The following is a 22,921-nucleotide window of genomic DNA, read 5'->3' on the forward strand; positions in this document are numbered from 1 at the left end:
ATAATACTTTGGTGATAATTTATTATCCTTCTTAGCTTGCTTGAGGGACATTTGTTTATATGGTTGTAGCCGTAGGAATACCCAGTCACCTACATCAAAACTTCTTTCGCTGTGATGTTGATCTGCCAGTTGTTTCATTCTATTCTACACCAATGTGAGGTTATCCTTTAAGAGTTGGAGAACTTGTTGTTGATGCTTGATGTGATGTTCCACTGCTTTAACGTTAGAATTTTCTCTTAAATATGATGTGATGGATGGTGGATGATATCCATAAAGTGCCATAAATGGGGTCATTTTTGCTGCAGTATGGAAGGAAGTGTTATATCACCATTCAGCCAGAGGCAACCATTTGACCCATTGTGTCTGTTTATCAGATACAAAGCAATAAAGATATCCTTCCAAACATTTGTTTACTATCTCAGTTTTCCCATCAGATTGAGGATGATAAGATGAGCTATGAGCCAACTGAGTACTGAGACAAGAAAATAATTCTGCCCAAAAATTTCCCGTGAAAATGGGATCTCTGTCGCTTACAATAATCTTTGGGTTTCCATGTAGCTTTTGAATTGTTTCCATAAATGTAGTAGAAACTGTACTGGATTTAAATGGATGTGATAATGCACAAAAGTGTGCATACTTGGTAAGTCTCTCCACTACCACAATGATGACACTCTTTCCTTTGGACTTGGGTAAACCTGTGATAAAATCCATTGAAACCTCCTCCCAACGTTGGCTTGGAATGGATAAAGGTTGTAATAGACATGGCGTCTTAATTGTTTCAACTTTATTTTGTTGGCAAACCAAACATTCCGCCACAAAATTTTGAATATCCGATTTAAGGCCATTCCAAAAAAATTCCTTCTTAAACCTATGGTAAGTTTTTTAAAATCCTTAGTGCCCTCCTAAGGGAGAAGTGTGCAATTCCATAAGAATCTTTTGTTTGAGTTGGGAATTCTGACATAGGTATAAGCAATCTTTGTACCATAATGAATCATTTTTCCAACTAAATGTATCAGATGTACTGGAATCTTGTTATACTTTCTAATGATTTCCCACACTTCTTCGTCATTCTTCCATTCCTCCCTTGCTTCGTTTATCCAATCTGGTTGGATAATAGAATTGGCGCACAACAATGCTTCCACATCCTCATCCATTCTTGAGAGTGCATCTACCACAACATTTTGCTTCCCTTTTTTGTAGATGATTTCAAATACATAACCCAACATCTTTCTGACCCATTTTTTTTGCTCTTCATAGGATAATCTTTGTTCTCAAAAGTATCTAAGACTATCATGATCCGTTTTTAACTTAAAGTGTCTTCCCATTAGGTAGGGTCACCATTTCTTAATTGCATGTAGTATTGCTAACATTTCCTTCTCATAAATAGCTTTCTGTAAATACTTTCCCTTGATTGGATGACTTTCGAAAGCAATGGGTCTTTCATCTTGCATTAAAACAACACCAATTCCATTTCCTGAAGCATCACGTTCCACAATAAAGGTTTTTGTGAAGTTCAGTGTAGCTAAGACTGGTGCTTGGCACATTTCCTCTTTAAGATGTTCGAAGGCCTTTGTTGCTTCTGGAGTCCACGAAAACGCATCTTTCTTTAATATTGTTGTTAGAGGTGTTGCTATTCTCCCATAATTCTTAACAAACTTGCAATAATACCCTGTCAACCTGAGAAATCATCGCAGATGCTTTATGGATGTGGGCATTTTCTATTCCTTAATGGCTTTAATTTTTCTAGAGTCTACCTTAACACCTTCATGAGATACAATATGACCCATATATTACACCTCTTGTACTCCAAAGAAACATTTGGAGCTTTTTGCATATAATTGTTTCTCCTCCAATAGTTTGAGCACCCTATCAACATGTTCAACATGATCCTTCCAAGAATTGTTGTAGATTAGTATATCATCAAAAAATATTAACACAATTTTTTAAGGAAGGGTTTGAAAATGGAAATCATCATGGAAAATTTTAGGGGTGAATGTTTGCCCTTTGGCAAAATTAAGGGGTTTTAAATTTTTAGTGGGCGAATATTTTGTATCATAGTACATTTTTACAAATCACCTCAAATAGCCCACCTTATTTTAAGGGAGAGGGTATAAAAGGTAAATTTAGCCCTTGAAATTAGGACACAACCTTCCATTCGCCCTAATTTTCAAGAATAGGTTTTATTTCAGTGAATCCTATGGGCCAAATACTATATTTATAAAATAGGTATGGTAAATTAATAAAAATATAAATAAATGAGAGGTATGGTAAATTAATAAAAATATAAATAAATGAGAGGTATGGTAAATAAATAAAACATTTTTTATATTTACTCATTAAGTCACCTTATATACTGTTGATGCCTCGAAAATCGCTGCAACAACATTGGGGGATAACCACCCGGTCCGGACCTTAAAAGCAGCTCCTTTTCCGTTTGGTGTGGTGGCTCCGACTGTTCATCTAGGTCCAGTTACCTTCTCCCTATTGCTATTGGTTTATAATGTATCTTTAACTACCAATAGACAGGGACATCAGATCACTTCTCCTTGCTGATCAGGCAAGAGAATGACCCTTAAGCTGATTTGGGCTCAGCCAAGCCACAACTAAAGTTTTGCCTCTTTGAGGAGAGGACTTAACAGAGTGTATAATTTACTCTAAATGCAAGATTATTCTATGATGCAAGCAAAAGAAACTAATCTAAATCCTATCTTAATTAGGCAGATATAGATCTAACCCAACTAAGAGCAAGATAATTAAAATATTGGGATTTAAATATGTCTTGTTTATAATGAATATCAAGTTAATGAAGTAGTTCAATTAACTGATATTATGGTTACCAAAACACATTCTATTGAGACCTTAAAACTGAAATAATAAATCAACAACATTCAGGAAGTAGTTCTCAAAATGATATTGATTATCAAATCAATAAACCCAAAAATTGAATAATGATATGTAGAAATAGTTCACACACATTATTATTCAATAAATCAGTTTCATAAGACAGATTTCAGAGCAAGTAGTTACTCCAAAATGAGAAATTAATCCATAAAAACAGAGATACATAATAACAAGACTGAGACAAATTACCCATATTGACAATAGTGCACAAACATGAATAAAATGACACATTCATATCACCATAAAAATAAAACTGATATTTGAAACAGTAGTATTAGAAATACCAATTTATTGCATCCATTTCTCTGTTCTTGGTCTCCAACAACCCTTTACATTGCTTGAACTTTTGCCTTCAAAACTAGAGCCACAATAGTGCAAGCTTTGTTCCTCATGCATAATTCAATATACAAAGGGAAAATCCTCAATAATCCCCAGATCTGAGATTTTTCACTCCTCCCTCCTACAACTCTAAATTCCAATTACAATAGTGCTTTCAGAAGCTCTAAAATTGCAGAGGAGAGCAGCCCCTATTACATTCTGCAATCTATTACTTATACTATCTGTGAAGGAATTCTTGAGAGGAAAGTTTGGTAAAGAGAAATCTGCCAAATCTCATTGCTGGAGCATTCTCATTGCTTGAAATCATTTTCTCCATATCTTTTCCACTGTTTTCCTGCAAAAGAAATCAAAATATCATTTCTGGCAATTAAATCAAACTCAATCAAATTCTATTTTAAATAAATAATTGAAAATAAAATATCAGCTCTGTATTGATGCTTGTAATGATTTGATTGGCAAAGGATATCATTGACCAATGGATCTGCAATTAGAAGAGGCTTTGGACAAATGAAATTGAAAACAATAACTTAGAAAATTGATTTTGTTTTCAAAATTCGGAGCCTGATCTTCTGCCTGATTTTTGGCCCAATAAATGACCAAATCTGTCAATGAAATCTGCTCAGAAATATTCTCCTTGATTTTCTCTTTCCAATGAGCCGTCCTGGGCCTCATTTGGCCAAGTATAACTCAATTTATGAGCCTCCAAAGTTGATGAGTCAAATTTGGCATGAATCTGGAAATTCTGTTGCTGGACTAAAAATCAGAATTTGAATTAAAAATCTAATCCTGAATTAGTCCTTAATTAATTCTAATTTAATTGCTAATTATAAACTGACTAACGAATATCTAATTAACTATTTATAAATAAATTAAATCTAATTAAAAACTAATTCTAAATAATATTTAAATCTAAATCTAAATTAATTAATTAAATGTTATAAATTAATTAATCTGGACTATTAATTAAATAATATATATTAATTTAACTAATATAATATATTACATATTAATTAATTTAATTAATATAATATAATATATCACATTTAACATATATAAACTAATATTATACTAATATTTATATTAACCTACACTACTTACCTTCTCCACTCATACGTATGAGTGTTCTTTTAAAAAAAACTTCAAACTAACATAAAACTTAAAACATGCTTAATACCCCATGTGTAATAAAACTTAATACCCCATGTCTTATCGTGCCATCGTGGAGAAGGCTTTCGGCATTTCGGCGTGGAGAATATCGGGGTTCTTTATAACATGTTGCGATGTCAAAGTATCGCATCGGGGCATCGGTGACTTTATTTTTCGCAATCGGAGAGTCGGGAAGGATGTGATATCGGGGGCATTAACTTATATCAAACAAAAACTCTCGATGCGATTCATTGCCCTTTGGTTATCGGCACTTGGGATTTTCGCTCATCGGCATTTCGCATGGGATGGGTAATGAGATTTCGGCCCTTTTAAAATGTGTTGCGAATAAAAGTTGCCGAAGCGATTAAAACAATTTTTATTATATATTATTTTTTTTGTTTTAAATTTTAACTTAATTAAATTAATTAATTTAATTAATTCAAAATTTAATTTTAACTTTGTTGTTTTATTTTTATGAACATAAGTTTTTAAACTATAGCTAAAAATAAAACTACAGCTACTTAGAAAATAAATGAAAAATAATAAAAATAAACTACAGCCACTTGAATGTTTGTTTTTTCGAGATTAAGATTTGATTAGAAAATTGGAGTGAATTTCTTAAGTCCCGATGCTTAATTATTTGGCTACATAATGAAAAATGTTAGTAAAACCCTCTATGAGTTAATATTTAAACTGAATGCATTATTGGACTAATTTATTTACAAAATTCAATATGGTACATTTTATGCATTTTTAACCCAGGCTAGATAAATGATGAGACTTCAAAGGAGTGCCATTTTCAAACCGGTTGACCAAATGAGGCGAAACAAGCGTCAATGTGAAGCATATAAAAAATCGATTCTAGCAAAGCAATCAAAACAAGAATCCAAAGAAAACTAAAAATTAACGAAAGCGTAGGACAATTAACTAAAATAAAACCAAAAAGGTGCTTAGCCAAAATTTTTATAGAAAGGGTCCCCATTATTCGAAGCGGACGCATCAATAATGGGGGGTGTTGTATTTTTACCACAACAATTGGCGACACACGGGAGAAGAACCATTTATCTCTATTATGAATGAAATTTTCCTAAAATTAAAGCAAAAATAATTAAAGAAGAGAAGATTATGCTTGAAATGTTTGACTTAGTTCATTAGTCTGAATAAAAACCAGAATCATCTAACTGTAATTTTTCTTAAAATTCCTCATAAATTAAAGTATTTCAAAACTCTATATCAGTCATTAATTAGCTGAAGGGATAAAGCAGGGGTAACTTTACAGCTTAGCTTTTAAGGTATACTCATTTGTCACAGGTAGAGCCACTGCTGCCAGCAAACATCTATAGTTTCGACATGGTTACCTTTTAATCATAAATGATTCAGAATCCCATCTTTCCAAGAATTATTGACCTAGAGATAAATCCATTTATATATGTATTACTTTTTTTATTTTTTATTACTTTTTATTTTTTATTAAATCTTAAAAGCCATTGTCCTAGTATGGTAGCCAGATAGTTGACAATGCCATTCACTGGTTAAAATTGGACTGAACAAGTTGGCTCGTGATGAGACCCCTCGTCTTATAATTGTTTGCAATCATAAGCCATTACCCTGGTTTGTTTAGCAGTGGTGGTAATGTCAGCCTATTTTTCCCCTATGATCATGGTAAGCAGGCTCATGATGAGACCTCTTATCTTTTAAGTTTAAATATATTTCTGGATTATTCTCTAGAAAAATAAGACTCTTTGAGACAGGGAGAATCATTGACTCCCTAAGAGTTAAGAATGACAATTTCAGAGTTAAAGGTGCTTTGCTGTAAAGTGTCTTTACTTGGTTAAAAATAACTTTTCTTGACTGATAATAGAACTCTGAAAGATCTTAATAAAATTTTGAAATCTCAAAATGATTACAATTTGATGAAAAAGAAATTTTTTCAGATTTTATGATACTTTGCCAACTTCTCTTGGTTGGTAATCTCTTCCTTAAATATGTTTACCTTTATAATAAGAAAATAAAACTATTTTAAGAGATTTAAGAAAAAGCTAATAGGTAACTATTAACAATTTTTTCTCCATGAATGCTGACCATAGTTAGGTAACAAGAAGGCCTTTCATATAAATCGCAGCAAAGTCACCAAAATCAAAACTGAAAACCAAAAGAAAAGAAGTCTTATGCTAATAGTGAGAAAAGAAATCAGCGAACAAAAATAAAAACAAAGAAATCTCTAAAAATGGAAAGGAAAATCCAAGTCTCGCAAGATAAACTCAAACAAGAATGTTTATACCAATGTCTCCAACAATATGAAGAAAAAGAAAATAAGCATGCAATCATTCCTTCTTATGTTGAGATTTAGAAAAACATACCTTGCAGAGTTGTGAATGCTTTAGGCTTTTAGATAACAGTGATCGTAAAATTCAGCCATCATGAAAACTTTCTGTCTGATATTAATTTTCTTGTTTGAAAGCATCATCTTAATTGTTTTCCGATGAAAGGAATGCTAAAGAAACAAACTAAAGGTTCAGAAACTTGCTGGTGTAGCTGGAAGATCATCGCTGCTTCATGAAATTAAGCCAGGAAAAGAGTATGGACTTCAAACATATGATCTGGCAAAAAGATTGAAAGCTTTAAATGGAGAGCTGCAAAACAGAGTTTTATATCAGCATAATTTAAAAACAAAAACGAAACTAGAATGATGAAATGGAAATTAATGAAAGTGGGCACATGAATCTTACCATTGGATAATTGCTCTTGATCTTACCTGAAAGGTATCAATTTCTCCAAACTAGCTGACTCCTTATTTTAATTAACATTAAAAACATGAAGAAGTCACACTAACCAAAATCCTATAACCCAAAATCATTATTTATTTTATTTAAACTAAAGCAAGCAGTAAAAATGGAATGCTTAGTGCTTCAAGGGAATTGAAATAAAAGAAATGCATCAGAGATGAGAATGAGAATTTGCAGTAATGACTGTTTCTCAAAATATTATTAGTTCTATATAAACTCCATGATTTTATAAATTGTCCAGAATCAAGACCAAATCTACGATAATAAAATTTAAATATAAAGATAGAGAGGTCTTGAATTCCATTTTTAATTATGGAATTATATATTTAAACTAAAATGTATGATAAATTGAAATAATTTGAATATGCTGCAAATTGGTCATTAACTGCTTTCTTACCATAGTGGTTACCCAAACTTGCTTTTAAAATAACACATTGCCGTATCGGATGATTTACATAACATGTTTCTTCACCATGCTTCAAATTTAATCTGCAGAACTTCACCTTTATTGCTATGCCATATATCGATTAAATGTTAATGGCTCAAAGGCATGCATTGGAAGCTATTGCATCGGAGATTGCAATGGCAAATTGCCGATAAGAACATGTGCAATGAAATGAAGCGATCGCATCATTAAAGAAATATTATATCGGGGATCAGAGAATAAATTGCATCGTGCTTCCCATATTGCAAAATACACATTGTAGATTCGGAGAAGTGATGTGAGCGTAAGAATGTGATGAAATGATTGCAATATCGGCGATGCGATGGAAGTCGTAGCTAATGGGAAATCGACAAACTTTGGGTACCCGATGTAACACAATATATTTTTTGCGATGCCGATATGCGATGAAGAGCGGACCCGATAACTTTTTATGATGGGATTTTAATAACATATCGGATCCGAGATATCGGCCATAAATAAAACTGCAAGGAAGCGATTGCGATATCGGCGATGCGATGGATGACGTAAATCGGCGATCGGCAATCTTAAGCACCCGATGTAACACAATATGATTGTTGCGATGCCGATATGCGATGAATGACGTGGCTAATCGGCGATCGCAATCGGCAATGTTATGTGCACGATTTAACAATTCTCAATATGCCGATATGTGATGAAGAGTGGACCCGATAATTTTATGTTGAAAATTTGATAACATATCGGATCCGAAACATCGGCCTCCTTTAAAGTTATACTCCTACCATTATTGCGATTGAACAAACGCGATATTTTTATGAATTTGATTTGAATTTCATATCGGGTCCGGAATTATGTGTTTATCGCAATATCGGTAAAGTCGATTATCGGAGATCGGCGATTCATGTTCATGGAAGTATACTTCACTTGGAAAGCTCCGATATGCGAAATGCAATATGGCATATGAGTATGATAATACATCGGAGGTCTTCGATGAACAATTTATCAAAAGAAATACTAAAAACTACTTCCGATGAAATCTTATGATGCGAAGGGTCTTATGATATTTCTTGAAATTTCAATTGGGTTTTCTAATGAATGAAAGCAAAGCTAAAAAAATGCTTAAATTCTAATGAATCAGAATTGAATTTCCCTGAACCTGTTTGCAAATTTGGAATGAGTTTGCTGCTTACTTCATGTTTTGAAAACAAATGAAAACCTGCAAATAAAACAGAACACAAATAAAAAATAAACTAAGGAAAAGCAAAACTAATAATGGATGAAAATAAAGTTGTAAATGCGTACCTGAAAAGAATTTGTCTGTAAATTTTACCTGATAAATCTTCAAATTCTTCCTTTGATTAAAATCATCTCATTATTTATTTTAAATCTAAGTGTGCAATCAGCCTAAATGAAATCAATCATTCATGTTCATGGAATATAGAATTTACCAGAAATAAATTTTAAGCTATGCTTCCCTTTCGAAGTGAAACAACAATTTATTACCTCTGCTCATTCCGAATTAATCTTGAGAAAAATCTGTATTGTTATAATGACTTTTTAATAATGCCTTTAGTAAATAGACATGATGCGTTTTTACAGCATCAGATAATAAACTAAAGATTAGAATGAGATTAAGCCACTAATTGTAGAAAAATGTCAAAACAGATTTAAATGTGTGCGCTTGGCAAAATGGGCATCCTTAAGATCAGCTTTTGGCAAATTCCGAGGAATATAATATGAACTTCATATGATTGTTGTGACAGGTTAGATTAACTGATAATGATTGAATTAGAATTAGGCTTATCATAGTCAATCATACATCTCATAGGATAATGGGATCATGAAGCTTTTATATCCTCAAATCCTTACCATAAAGAAAATCTTATAAGGAAATCCCGAAATGAAGAAAAATGGCTTTGAGGCAATCGATGCCAAGTGCAATTTTAATTGACTTTGATCAAGACATTATTCAAAATAGGCAGAGTAGAGAAATCGCTATAAGAAATTTCAAAAAGGAAAGCAAGAATTAAAATTTTCTAATAAGGAAAAATGTTTCCACTGAACATGTATGAGAAGGCTGATTGCTTTGTTTTATTTTTTAATTTACAGAACTATTGCAAATAAATTAATTACATAAAACAAGCTAACTAAATTAATTCTACTCCTATTCTAACCATATACATGAAAATGACTAGGTATAGTCATATTTCCAGTGTAGCCATTTTCTCATTTTTATTCCCGCATTTATGTCCAGTTCAAATGTTAGTAATAAAAATACAGATTTGACTAAGCTAAGGAAAATAAATATGAAATCAGAATGTACAGTTATTGTTAGGAACTTAATTAAAATCTCTCTCTCCTGAAATTTCCTTTCCAATTGACTACCAATTAGATCATAAAAATCTGGATGGATTTCTATTAAGGATTGAGAAATGTTCAAAGGAAGAGATAACAGGCCAGATTGTGAAGATAAGCTTTTAAATTCAAAGGCCTGGAAAAAATTGTTAGTGTTATGTACAAATGTTAAATCATTGTCAATTTTACTTGAAGGAAAAAATTTTCAAATGAGTCAATGAAAAATGGATGGAAGCCTTTCAAATAAAATGGCAATTTATTAATTGAATTAAATTGCTGGCCGGATTGCAAAAATACATTCTCTTGTTCACATTGCCTTTGAAAAAATAGAAGCTTTTGTTGAAACATTAGCATTGATATAAATTGGAATATTAATATTTTTCGATGCTGATGATTATAATATGAAACTTGAATTTCCCAATTGGGCAATGCATCAATTGAGTGTTTGATAGTAAGGTGTTCAATCTGCCAGCGAAGAGTGTGAAAATTTTGCAAAATAAAATTAGAAAATAAATCTAAGTTTAAACAAAATAGCTGTAAAAGAAAAACTAAAATGAAATCATTATTTGTACAACTAATGTTACAACACATTTGGGATCGTTTTGAAATGATTTCATTTTCACAAGGATTGGCCAGAATTATGGAATTTGAAAAATTTTGAATTCCAACTTGTGAATTAGAAAACGAATTATGATTATGAGTAGGAATGAGAGTTTGATCCTCATATGAATCATAAATTAGAACGTTTTCTTGAATGGTGAAATCATGAAGATAATTTGCTGCTCTAAAATGAGAATTAGTTGGGATAATTTCTAAATTGAAGCGTTCCTCATTCTCAGATGTTATTTGAATTTTATCATGAGGATTCTCTTGAGAAAAATTGAAATCAACATCCTCAATATCAGAGTAATCATCATAAATGACCTCACAAGACTTTCTAGAATTCCCTTCAATCTCATCCAATATATCCAAACAAGAAAGAACAAGCATTTCATGTTCATTAATGGCAAAAGAATGATCGATTATTATTTCTTTATCTTGATAAAAATTTAATGGTAATTCATTTAAATCACCCTCTTTAATTTCTGAAATATCATTAACATCAAGAGGAAAAATATTACCATTATTGAAAATATCAGGATAAAGGGAAAAGTGTGAACCTGAAACAATGCATTTAAAACTGTCTCTGTTTGAGAGCTCTTGTGCATTATGCTCATTGTAAATTTCAGATTGTAGATCATTCCTTTGCGTGCATATGCTTTCTTGAAGAACGCTGCTTTGCTGCTCTGATTTTGGCATTTGTTCATCATGGAGAAATTCAGAAATTTGTACAGCAGTTTGCATTTTATTTGCTTTGATTGCTGCTTGTACTTGCTGATTTGCGATTTGATTTTCCGAATTTACTTCAAAATAGCTTTCAGATTTCAAGGCGGTTTTTTCTCCAAAATTGCTATTGTTGTCTTTTTGCATTTGAATGGAAATATTTTCCAAGCTTTGTAAAACCACTTCGTCACCATTTATTTGCACATCCGAATTGGGATTCTCATTTGTATTGGAAGGGGATGGAACAAAGCTTGAATCAATTTCATATGGATTGGGAATGGTTGGAAGAGAACTAATATATTTAAACCAATCTAATGATTCTTCTTCCGTAGGTTTATCTTTGTCGCTAAATCTTAAACAATTCAAGTGAAATCGAATATGAAAATCATTAACAGATTCATGTTTAAACCTTCGTAGATATTCAATTTCTTGACATACCTGTTCATAATCGTAGCCGTCAAATTTACAAATGAAAATTGTAACAAATTGATCCCAACTATGGATTGAGGCAACTGGAAGAGTTTTGCACCAGCTTCTGGCTTTTGCCGCAAATGTGAGAGTAAAAATTCTGCATAAAATGCCTTCATCAATTCCTTGAAAATCGTAATTTGAAATGTTTTGAATAAATTGAAAGACATGGTTAAAAGCAGAAGAATTCCTCTTACCATTGAATTTTACCTGAGACAAGAGTCTTACCACTTCGGGTGGAGTATTGGAAGATGCACGTCCATGGATACAACTCCAAATTGGAAGTTTAAGAGGAGCCATCACAATAAATAAAATATTAAAATTGAAAAGACTCTAATAGACAAATAATCTCAGGCCCTCCTTCTAGCGCCAAAAATGTTGATGCCTCGAAAATCACTGCAACAACATTGGGGGATAACCACCCGGTCCGGACCTTAAAAGCAGCTCCTTTTCCGTTTGGTGTGGTGGCTCCAACTGTTCATCTAGGTCCAGTTACCTTCTCCCTATTGCTATTGGTTTATAATGTATCTTTAACTACCAATAGACAGGGACATCAGATCACTTCTCCTTGCTGATCAGGCAAGAGAATGACCCTTAAGCTGATTTGGGCTCAGCCAAGCCACAACTAAAGTTTTGCCTCTTTGAGGAGAGGACTTAACAGAGTGTATAATTTACTCTAAATGCAAAATTATTCTATGATGCAAGCAAAAGAAACTAATCTAAATCCTATCTTAATTAGGCAGATATAGATCTAACCCAACTAAGAGCAAGATAATTAAAATATTGGGATTTAAATATGTCTTGTTTATAATGAATATCAAGTTAATGAAGTAGTTCAATTAACTGATATTATGGTTACCAAAACACAATCTATTGAGACCTTAAAACTGAAATAATAAATCAAGAACATTCAGGAAGTAGTTCTCAAAATGATATTGATTATCAAATCAATAAACCCAAAAATTGAATAATGATATGTAGAAATAGTTCACACACATTATTATTCAATAAATCAGTTTCATAAGACAGATTTCAAAGTAAGTAGTTACTCCAAAATGAGAAATTAATCCATAAAAACAGAGATACATAATAACAAGACTGAGACAAATTACTCATATTGACAATAGTGCACAAACATGAATAAAATGACACATTCATATCACCATAAAAATAAAACTGATATTTGAAACAGTAGTATTAGAAATACCAATTTATTGCATCCATTTCTCTGTTCTTGGTCTCCAACAGCCCTTTACATTGCTTGAACTTTTGCCTTCAAAACTAGAGCCACAATAGTGCAAGCTTTGTTTCTCATGCATAATTCAATATACAAAGGGAAAATCCTCAATAATCCCCAGATCTGAGATTTTTCACTCCTCCCTCCTACAACTCTAAATTCCAATTACAATAGTGCTTTCAGAAGCTCTAAAATTGCAGAGGAGAGCAGCCCCTATTACATTCTGCAATCTATTACTTATACTATCTGTGAAGGAATTCTTGAGAGGAAAGTTTGGTAAAGAGAAATCTGCCAAATCTCATTGCTGGAGCATTCTCATTGCTTGAAATCCTTTTCTCCATATCTTTTCCACTGTTTTCCTGCAAAAGAAATCAAAATAAATTAAAATGCAATCAAAATATCATTTCTGGCAATTAAATCAAACTCAATCAAATTCTATTTTAAATAAATAATTGAAAATAAAATATCAGCTCTGTATTGATGCTTGTAATGATTTGATTGGCAAAGGATATCATTGGCCAATGGATCTGCAATTAGAAGAGGCTTTGGACAAATGAAATTGAAAACAATAACTTAGAAAATTGATTTTGTTTTCAAAATTCGGAGCCTGATCTTCTGCCTGATTTTTGGCCCAATAAATGACCAAATCTGTCAATGAAATCTGCTCAGAAATATTCTCCTTGATTTTCTCTTTCCAATGAGCCGTCCTGGGCCTCATTTGGCCAAGTATAACTCAATTTATGAGCCTCCAAAGTTGATGAGTCAAATTTGGCATGAATCTGGAAATTCTGTTGCTGGGCTAAAAATCAGAATTTAAATTAAAAATCTAATCCTGAATTAGTCCTTAATTAATTCTAATTTAATTGCTAATTATAAACTGACTAACGAATATCTAATTAACTATTTATAAATAAATTAAATCTAATTAAAAACTAATTCTAAATAATATTTAAATCTAAATCTAAATTAATTAATTAAATGTTATAAATTAATTAATCTGGACTATTAATTAAATAATATATATTAATTTAACTAATATAATATATTACATATTAATTAATTTAATTAATATAATATAATATATTACATTTAACATATATAAACTAATATTATACTAATATTTATATTAACCTACACTACTTACCTTCTCCACTCATACGTATGAGTGTTCTTTTAAAAAAAACTTCAAACTAACATAAAACTTAAAACATGCTTAATACCCCATGTGTAATAAAACTTAATACCCCATGTCTTATCGTGCCATCGTGGAGAAGGCTTTCGGCATTTCGGCGTGGAGAATATCGGGGTTCTTTATAACATGTTGCGATGTCAAAGTATCGCATCGGGGCATCGGTGACTTTATTTTTCGCAATCGGAGAGTCGGGAAGGATGTGATATCGGGGCATTAACTTATATCAAACAAAAACTCTCGATGCGATTCATTGCCCTTTGGTTATCGGCACTTGGGATTTTCGCTCATCGGCATTTCGCATGGGATGGGTAATGAGATTTCGGCCCTTTTAAAATGTGTTGCGAATAAAAGTTGCCGAAGCGATTAAAACAATTTTTATTATATATTATTTTTTTTGTTTTAAATTTTAACTTAATTAAATTAATTAATTTAATTAATTCAAAATTTAATTTTAAACTTAAATTTTTATTTTCTTGTTTTATTTTTATGAACATAAGTTTTTAAACTATAGCTAAAAATAAAACTACAGCTACTTAGAAAATAAATGAAAAATAATAAAAATAAACTACAGCCACTTGAATGTTTGTTTTTTCGAGATTAAGATTTGATTAGAAAATTGGAGTGAATTTCTTAAGTCCCGATGCTTAATTATTTGGCTGCATAATGAAAAATGTTAGTAAAACCCTCTACGAGTTAATATTTAAACTGAATGCGTTATTGGACTAATTTATTTACAAAATGCAATATGGTACATTTTATGCATTTTTAACCCAGGCTAGATAAATGATGAGACTTCAAAGGAGTGCCATTTTCAAACCGGTTGACCAAATGAGGCGAAACAAGCGTCAATGTGAAGCTTATAAAAAATCGATTCTAGCAAAGCAATCAAAACAAGAATCCAAAGAAAACTAAAAATTAACGAAAGCGTAGGGCAATTAACTAAAATAAAACCAAAAAGGTGCTTAGCCAAAATTTTTATAGAAAGGGTCCCCATTATTCGAAGCGGACGCATCAATAATGGGGGGTGTTGTATTTTTACCACAACATATACATGCAAGGGTGTAAACAAATAAAAATATAAGTAAAGTGGAGGTATGGTAAATAAATAAAACGTATTTTTATACGTATTCAAAAGGTATGGTAAATAAATAAAAATATAAATAAACTAGACGTATGGTAAATAAATAAAACCTCTTTTTATATTTAGTCCATAACCCTCGTTCTATTTATGAAGGCTCAAAAAAGAGGTTTTATTTAAGTGAATCCTATGGGCCAAATAAATGAGAGGTATGGTAAACAAATAAAACATTTTTTTATATTTACTCCATAAGTCACCTTATATTTATGAACACTCAAAAAAATGCGTTATATTTAGGTGAAACCTATGGGCAAATACTATGGGACAAATACCATGGGCTAGATTATTATTAATACCATGCAAAAGAACATTATTAACCCTAATATTAGTATTAATAAAAATAAAATTGGCACATGGTATTGACCCATGGTATTCACCAAAATGGAACATGGTATTGACCCATGGTATTCACCTGGAATGTAGCTTATTTAAATGGGTGAATTAAGCCAGCATAGATCCATATTTACTCTGGATCTACTAACCCCCGAGAGGTATCAAATATCGTATATCGTGATATGCAAACTAGCATAGAGTGAAAAAATATTTGATCCCTCTCCGGGCTTGGTGGATCAAGAGTAAAAATGGATGTTGTAATTTAATGTATGTTAAACATTTTAGCTTGGTTAAAATAAAAAATAAAATAAAAATCAACTATTAATTTTATTAATTTTTATAAATTACTAATAGTAATTTTTAAGCTCCAGGTTTATGATAACCCATGGTAATACCATGGTATTCATGTGAGCATAGACTATTTAAAGGGGAAATTCTATCATCTTAGATTCATCTTAATTCTGGGTCTACCAAGTGCTCAGAGGGATAAATAAATTTCATCCCCCTAAGAGTGGTAGATGTGGAGTTAAGATGGATATAGGTTGGTTTTTATGATAATGAAGATATTAAATAGACTTAGGAAATTATATTGTGAAAACATCTTAAGGTGAATGGTTAAAGCATAGACATTGGACAAGTATATTTGTATACTTCTGTTTTAAACTGAAACAAATTCAGGGCTAAAAGGAATGGATTGATTGCGCTAGTCATCCTTCTATAACTTTCCAACATAGGCTGGAGTAAACATATTGTAATTTGGGTAATTTTTCTAATTGCAAACAGGAACATACTTGTGTATTGGCAAGGTGGTTACGAGGTCCATAGAAGTGATGAATTTGAATTTTTCTTGGTTTTATATATAGTATTAGGTTTTTTCTCATGCTTTCTGTGAATGACACGGGTGAATTTTATCCTACACCCACTAGGTTATCGATATGTAATTTCGGTAATTTTGATTTCAAAAGATATTTTAAAGAAATGCAATGATTTCATTTGTGTATTCAATAAACACAATATTCTAATTGAATTCTGCATTTGTGGTTTACCTATACAGATTCCATGGAGAAGTATTAGTGGTGTGACATCAATTTTCCTCAAGAAGAGGTTTTAGTTTTACTCTTTTCTGGAAGCAAATAGTTTCTTCCAACATTTTTGAGTTCCATGAAAAATTTGAAAATCTTAATAGTATTCAATTATGGATTCAAGAGAGACATAGTATTCAATAATGGGTTAAAGAGATCCACACTGAATGATCTATCGGCCTTATCTTCACTTAGTTTAAGACTATTCACTTGGAGATTCTGCATGTGCCCCCACTTCAAGAGCATAGTAAATTCATGTAGAACTTAGAGAAGCTATCTTTAAGATTTTAGTGAAGATTGGAAAAATGTTTGGGTTCAATAACACCCAGTCGAGCATTAAGCTTCCAATAATGCTAGATTTTAACCTGGAGCACTTTTGTGATTTGGAGGAGATGCCCCCTCGTATTTGTGACACATCTTCAGTTGTGAATTGGACTATTACTAACTATCATTTCCTTCGAAAGTTACCTGATGACTTGGGTAGCTTCAACTCTTTAAGAATGTTAAGGAAGGAAAGAAAGTACATTATGCTAAGTTCTCTTATGCTTTTCAAATCCTTCTTGGATATCTACAACGTTTCAGGTAGGAAAGTACATTCTATTAATGAAAATTTGTCTTGATAGAAAGGCCCAATTTCAAATTCTAATGCTTTCAAAAAACATTGTATAATTGTAATGTTTCTAAAAGGAAAGCATATTTTTTCAATTTAAGTATCATGATCCCATATTCCAACTTATTTTTCAGTAACCCATTAGGCTTTGTAGTTTTGAATAAATCCATGTCTTTTGATAAGATCCTCTTCCAAATTAGAACATAGTTTCCTTTTGGAAATAACCACATACAATGTCTTGATTTTGTTATTGAGAAAATAGAGGTTGTGAAACAAGCTTGTGCCATACAAGGACTTGATTCATTGATTATGTATCAATTATGGCTCTTGATGTAACAATGTCTTGATTTTGTTGCTTGAAAATAGAGGTTATGCTTTACTATTTCACAGAATTTCTTACAATCTTTCCATAAGTATTGATTTGTAATCTCATTCACTGAGGGATGACAGTAATGACAAAGGTAATATTCCATGGTTTGAAGTTCCCCTCTTGCTAAATATTTAAATATATCACCACAATTTAACTGTTAGTTAAAGGAATTTTATTTGATTTGTAAACAATTCATTGCTTGATTTATAGATTTTGATTTTTTCCCTTTTTTATTTTTTTCTCAGATTTGGTATGAGATATCTTCCAAGATTTGGGTTCCCTAGTTTCCCCACCATAGCTACGAGGTTCAGATGCTATCATTAAATATTCTCGAAACGTTACAACTTTTCCAGTAAGTGTGCTTTGAAACATTGTTGTTGCTTTTCCATGGTGTTAATGCAAATAAGCACTACAACTAGTGCCATTATTTAGATTAAGTGCCGAAATCTAGGTGGTCTTGTAATGATGGAGTGATTGTTTTCTAGCTACTAAGGCCATATGCATTTTTATCTCTTATGTTGTCTAGAGATATTCAAATTCAGAATAAGAATTGAGGTCTCATTTCCATTGTAGATTGCAGTCAGTTTCTTGAACATAATATATAGTAGATTATCTTTTACTAATCAACTGTGGATGTGATCCCTCGCAAGAAAGGAAATTCAAAGTGACTAAAATTTCACATTGATTTGTCAAAACATCCACACGGGAAAGGAGATTCAAAGTGACACTGATTTCACATTGATTTGTCAAAATGGAGGCAAGAGAAAAGGAAAATTTGTATTCAACAATGCTCTTAATTTCATATGTACATGCACAGACATATTAGTAGAAAATATTGAAGGGTTGCCTAAGTAATATTTTCCATTCCACTACATTCTTTACAGCTTGTAAATAAATAACTCGGAACAATTCATTACACTACTTGTTATTCTTTATTAATCAGTGGTTAAGGTTTTGATATTGAACTGGCTAAGATTTTTCTTCCTTCTGTGAAATTGTGTGTTCTATAATGCTTCTTTTCCATTCACTATGTATAGCATATAAAGTGTGTCTAATGGAGTAGGAAGATTGGAAAGTCTTGTGATCCTTGAACTATGTTACAAGGCAGAAACCCAACGGGGCAGGGTAGGTGCATCCCCACAAAGGGGTCACAAATACCAAAGTTGGTATTGGCTAGTGCCTTGAGCTAGAAAATTTCCTTTACCCTTGTATTAGCAGTGAATCTGGAGAGGATTCTAATATTATCTTTATAAGATTTATATCAGTTAAGATTGATGAATAAAATTCATGAGACATGAACTAGGATTTCCTTGCAAGGTGGTTGTTGATTATTGGAAGCTATGATGGCCATTATGTCAGGCCATGTGGTCACACTCCCTTGATCGTGAGCATGATTATGATCAAGATGGAAGACTTCATAGTCGAGATTGATTGTTTAGCAGTGATAGTTAGTGGGCTCATTCACAAAAGCTTCTATTTCACTAATCCTTTTTATAGAGTTGTCAGATTCAATTTCCAAAGGTTTTAATTACACTATAGAGTTGAGTTCTGAGAGAGTTTTGATTCATAGTGTTAAGTATAGCATCTATGACACTTGAATGAAGACAAGCATAGTAAAGGCATCAGACTCTGTTATAAGATTACCTGCATATTATAAGGGACTTGGTTGGTTTTTTAATAATTTTATAAACAAGTTCCATGTCATGGAAATGTGAAAAAAAACAGTGATATTGCCACCATGTGGCTCTTGTCATATATGGTTTTATACTTTTTCAAAAAATTCTCTAAGAGTTCACAATGCTAAGATTCACTGGGACTTTACAAAGTTTTATTATTTAGTGAAAGACTTGCCAAGATCTTACAAGATTTTATAATTGAGTAAAATATTCGTCATGCCTGGTGAGAGATTCGCCAAAAAATTATATATACATATTATATTATTGATAAAATCGCCTTCCATTTTTCCTATATACCATGGAGATTCGCCCATTTATTATACATATAAATTTGGGGGGGTTCTTAAAATTTTCCCTGGAAATCATCAAACCTTGAAATGTAGAAGGTGCATTGGTTAGGCCAAAAGGCATGACCAAAAATTCATAATGACCTTCATGAGTTATAAATGTTGTTTTCGGAATGTCTTCAATCTTCATTCTGATTTGATGATATCCTGAACGAAGATCCAACTTGGTGAAGTAAATTGATCCTTGCAATTCATCAATGATAGGAATGGGAAATTTATCTTTAATAGTGATATTTTTGAGCTCCCTATAATCTGGATACATGCGCCATGATCCATCCTTCTTGTGCACCAATACTACTGGAGCAGAGAAAGAACTTTGACTAGGTTGAATTATACCAGCCTCTAGTATTTCTGAAACTATATGATCAATTTCACTCTTTTGGGCATAGGGATATCTGCACGGCCTGATGTTTGGTGGAACACTTCTTGGAATCAAATGAATAGCATGATCATGATCACGAATAGGTGGAAGACCTTTGAGATTCTCAAATACCTTGGAATGATTGTCCAAGACTTTTTGAAGATCTGGAGAAATAGATGATTTCGATGTGCGAACCTCTAGCGAACATAATTATGCAATTACACCTCGTTGTTCTTTCTTTAGAAGCTTTGTCATACCGTTAGAGTTGATTATCTTTCTTGGTTTCCCTGCAATACCCCTTAATTCAACTTCCTTTCCTTCCACAAAAAAATTCATGAAAAGTTCTTGAAAATTAAAAGCTATTGTACCCAGGGACTGTAGCCATTGGGCTCCTAGTACAACATCAGAACCACCCATTGGAATGGAAAGCATTGGGTATTCAATACATATTCTCCCATAGATAGCTTGATATTATGGCACTTTCCATAGCAATTTATGGTTCCTCCACTTGCAACCATCACTTGACACTCTGGTGTTGCATATAGGAAGCAATTCAATTCCTTTGCTATCTTACAATGAATAAAATTATGGGTACTTCCCGAATCAAGCAACACTATTACCTTTTTCTTCTTGATATGTCCTTTTATCTTGATAGTTTGAGGAGTGGTAATTCTATCCAATGCATTACAAGATATGGTCGGATTCATTTCTTCTTTATCTAGGGTTTGTTCCTAGAGTATATCCTCTTCTTTTGACATTTCTTGTTCCTTTTCTTCCTCCTCTTCACAATCTATGTAGAATAATTTTTTCTCAGGACACTTATGACCTTTAGTGTATTTGCTATCACAACTGTAACAAATCCCTTTTTCTCTTTTTTCTTCCAATTGTTTTGGTGTCAACCTTGTAGGTTGTGGAAGACTAGGGGAAACAACACTTCCATCTTTATAGTTGTGAGTGGTAGGCTTCCTAGTTGCCATAATTTTGCTTTCCATTTTTCTCGCTAACATGAATTCCTTCTCCAATGAAACAGGTTCACAGCCAAATAATGACGCTCAATTGTTCACTCCATTCACACAAAGGATTCTGCCACCTCTCAGAGATGTTATCTTAGCAAGACAGGTCAAAATGCAGTTTGGGGCTCCTCCTCAAGTGAAATCGATGTCGGATATATGTGATCTAAGGGAGAAGCTGGTAGACAGTAAGTCATCTTTATAACCTCTGCTCATCAAATCACTTATATTTTTAGAATTAGTTGCTAGTTAAGAGGAAGGTTGTTTGAAACCTCCTCGAATATTTTGTATAATCTATTTTTTAACTTTAGTTAGATATTATTTATACCCTTCTCATGCTTTTAGAGAAGGGTCTAGAATTTTATCAAAAACATTTGCAAAGAATGCACTTCTGTAAGTTTGTGAATGCCTTGATCAAATTATGGAACATGGTCATTTATTTTGAATATCAAACTACTTTCCTTTGTTGACGCACTACTGTATACTTGGAGAATAATTTGATTTGAAGAAAGGAGTTGATCTACGTCACTAGTTAAATGAGCAGGACTCCACACATATGGTACTTTTATCTTGTATGATTAGTCATGTTTTATTATATTAGTGATAACATTTCATTTTCATGAATTATATATGGAATATGTTCTTTCTGTTATGTGTTAATTGCACTACTGTATGATACCTAGCTGAAAGTATTTATTTTCATATATGATCATTGATATATGAAATATAGTTTATACATTTCTTTGACTAACTATTTAGTCAAAGAAATTATCTTTACATTTTTTCATCTCTATTTAATGCATGAATGATCTTTATTATCACATGTCAAACATATATCTTTTTAGATCGCATATCACACAAAATACCTAGGTTTATATTAGATTAAGTTAGCTAGATATTTGCATGCTAGAATAGGTCATTTAGTTATCATTATTCTTATTGAAATCGCTTGAAAACCACCCACTCTCATTTTCAAACCCACTCTGGGAAACTGGTCCCATCATCCCCAGTCGGAGCCACCACTTCAAACGGAAAAGGAGTTGTCTTTAAGGTCTAGACTAGGTGGTTATCCCCCATGTTGGAGCAGTAGAAATCTGAGGCTTCAACATTTTGGCACTAGAAGGAGGGCCATCCGACTATGAATGGCATATAAATCTAAAGATCAATTGAAAAACATTCATAAGAGTCAAAACCCCTCCACAACTTCTACTTCTTCTAGATCTCGTTCAAAATCTCCGGATCAAAAATCTGAAGTTGTAGAAACATCTCCCTCGTCTCCTGAAGTATTAAGACAACCACCTTCTTTAGATTACACTCCCGAGTCTCTCGAAGTTCACTCTTTGATACAGAAATTGGAATAGATATCCTTTTCTGCCAAGAAACCCGAGAAACCCGAGAAACTCAAAGCCTCTGAAGAAAGCATCACTTCCTTATTACGAGAAACTGGTGTATTAACTCGATTGCAAAGTGAAAGGCTCGGAGTAACTCCTTTTGAGTTCCCCATTCATTCACGACGTAAGAAATTTGCCACATAAAGATCTGACTAAGATACCAGCGAGGTCACTTCACTTTTCCCTCAATTTACTTCACCATTCACTTCCACTCAATCCACCTCTTCTCAACTATCCATTTCTTCAGCTAGTACTGCTACTAGTAGTACTAATCTAGTAGTAAGTTATTCACCACCCATATCTACTTCTAGGCTAGTCTTCACGTTTTCCCAATCCCCAAAGCAAGTTATGGCCAATCAACCTGCTCAACATTGCCCAAACCCTAATGATGTACTGGTTGTAAATCCAAATGCTCTCCCGGCAAACCCAGAA

The sequence above is a fragment of the Pinus tabuliformis genome, chromosome 6 (assembly GCF_031772625.1).
Source record: "Pinus tabuliformis cultivar Carrire ecotype Pingquan chromosome 6, CPIR1, whole genome shotgun sequence".
Lineage (NCBI taxonomy): Eukaryota > Viridiplantae > Streptophyta > Pinopsida > Pinales > Pinaceae > Pinus > Pinus tabuliformis.